The following is a 2,585-nucleotide window of genomic DNA, read 5'->3' as shown; positions in this document are numbered from 1 at the left end:
TAAATTAACCACTACCGTTGAACTGGCAAAGTGGAAAGACTCAGATGAGAGCCTATGTGCCCTGGACCTTAAGTCAGTGCTCTGTAATTCAAGTGAGCATTAAAGAAGATTAAGTCTGAGTGAGGATTAGAATTTGTGGTCCCAAGGCACTTAGGTAAAATGTGCTTCTATGTTCTCCTCTATAGTCTAATATTTTCTATCAGTCTTTATAGCAATGATTCTGAATTTCTTTGGAGGATGGAGTAATGGTCCCCATTTGAGACTCTGAAGAGTATCAAGGATCCTCTTCCCAGAAAAACATACATACACAATTTTCATGGAAGTTCACATTACTCCTTAATTTGATGACATGCTCCTAGGCTATGACCTAAATATTGTGTTCTAAATATTAATATGTCAGCTAATGTTTACTGAGTGTTTGCTACGTTTCAGGACTTATTCGGAGGAGTTTGCATGTGCTACATCATTTAATTCCTGCAACAGTTGTAGCAGGCTCCATTCTAATCTTCACTTTACCAAAAAAATAGGGACATTTAGAGTACACCTGTTTGTTTAACACTATTTCTTAAAGACTGACTGGTGCCAGGCATGAAGCTAGGTGCTAAGGATACAAAGGTACAAAAAAAACCCAGGCACTTTTGTCTGTCTGTCCCTATCAAGCTTGGAATCCAGAGTAGCCAACTGTTTGCATGTTAACACAGAAATGTGCCATGAAGCAAACAGACATGGCTGAGTATGTCAGGCAGCAATAATAACACATCCCCGTAGAGTGTTAGAAGCTAAAGAAAGAAGTCATGCTGGGACCACCAAGAAAAACAGGTGCAGGGGTCACATGATAAGGACCTGAAGAAGAGATGAGTGTGCTGGACCTTGTGTGGAGTTAAACCCTTCCCTAGAGGTCAACTCTGAAGGACGGATCCCCAGATCAAACTAGGTTATCTGCTCCCAAAGTCAGCCCCGCCCCATCGTTACCACTGTGCAGTTCTAACTACGATGACTCCTGGTGATACTTTATAGTATATGCCTGTGGGAAGTACACAGCCCTAAATTGCCCCAAATAGAACTTTTTGGACCTTCTGTAGTAAAGAAACAAATTTTAAATTTTTCACTGCATCACACTGTGGTCTGAAACTTTTGTTGCTGTTTTCAACTGGAGAAACAACCTGTTACCCCTCCTCAAAACCTTGTCCCCCACAGTTGCCCCTTTTGTGTGGGTGGGCTCTGAGTAGGAGCACACAAATCTCAGTAGGCATGGGTTCGTGCCCAGTGATTTCCTATCTCACTCTAAATATTGAGGAATTATGCATCCAGACTGGTGCCTTAATTTTAGTAAACAAATAGTCTCTAAATCTATTTCTAAAAAATTACCTGTAAGAGCTTCAGCTCGTACTGTTGCCCCCACATCTGCAGAGCCCTGCCCCAAACAATGGGGCCTTTATTTCTTTTTTCCAGAGCAACAGCTTGCTGACACACGTGATTCCCAGGCCTGGGGCTGGAGCCCTGCCCGGAGTGGCAGGGTAGGTACCCAGACACGTATGACTTGAAGTCTGTCATCCAGCTGATGTACCTGGCGCACCACCACCACCGTCAAGGATGCCGCACACAACAAACAGAAACACGGTGCTCATTTCAAAGTCTGTTAGAGTCACAAGTCTATGGGCAGAAATGGTCAGAATTGGTAGGTTAAGAAGTCAAATTCTGAAGGCTTCTAGGAGATGTTGACCAACACTGGGAAATAAACAAATACACTTCACACTAATGAGAATGTACTTGACAATGTGCTTTTGAATGAGTACAGGGAGGGACTGAAATGGATGACATGTGACTATGGTTTTTGCCCCCCAGCCTCCAGAACTACTGATCAGGTCAGGCTGAGAACAAGCATCTATGCATTCATGTAACAGCTATCGGAATGCAGAGTGTTCCGAACTAGTACATTAATAACTTTCAACAACCTTCACTTCTGGACATGACATAATTAATTTTTGAAACAGGGAAGCAAGATGGTCTGTGGTCTGATATTTTCATTTGAAAGCAAGTGGGAAGACAAAAGCAAACAGGCTTTTTGGCTTTGAGAGGATGAATGACCTTCCAAGTAAGGAATTTAAACTGGAGCTTTTGACTTCAGAGGGGAATGAGGCTGGAGAACCTTTCTGTAGCAGAAATTTAAGGTGGAAAAATGTTTTTGGGTTCTAGTGCCCCCAGTGTCCCCAGAGCACGTGCACCCTTCCCTATTACATATACCCCTCTCAAGGGTTCTGATGGCCGAGGACCACTTTTGAGCAGGAAAACATAACTGTTAACAGTTTTATTTTTTTTTTAATGCAGGCTGGCATGCCAGCACATGCTTGAATGCTCTCACAGTTACATATAAACTTTAAAAAGAGGCCCTCTTTCCCCCAAGCCTGACTCATACTCCATGTATCACATAACCAGTGTTTGGAAAGGCTGTGAAGAATGCACATGGTAATGGGACATATTCTGTCTGATTGTGGGAGTGATAAAAACAGGTGATCTAATAGGCGGTGGGAATGTACAGTTGGGTGGGGGTTGCATGTAGTGTGAGGAGGGGTCGTGAAAGACAC

Source organism: Manis pentadactyla, chromosome 12, assembly GCF_030020395.1.
Source record: "Manis pentadactyla isolate mManPen7 chromosome 12, mManPen7.hap1, whole genome shotgun sequence".
NCBI lineage: Eukaryota > Metazoa > Chordata > Mammalia > Pholidota > Manidae > Manis > Manis pentadactyla.
This window is presented reverse-complemented; position numbering follows the sequence as displayed.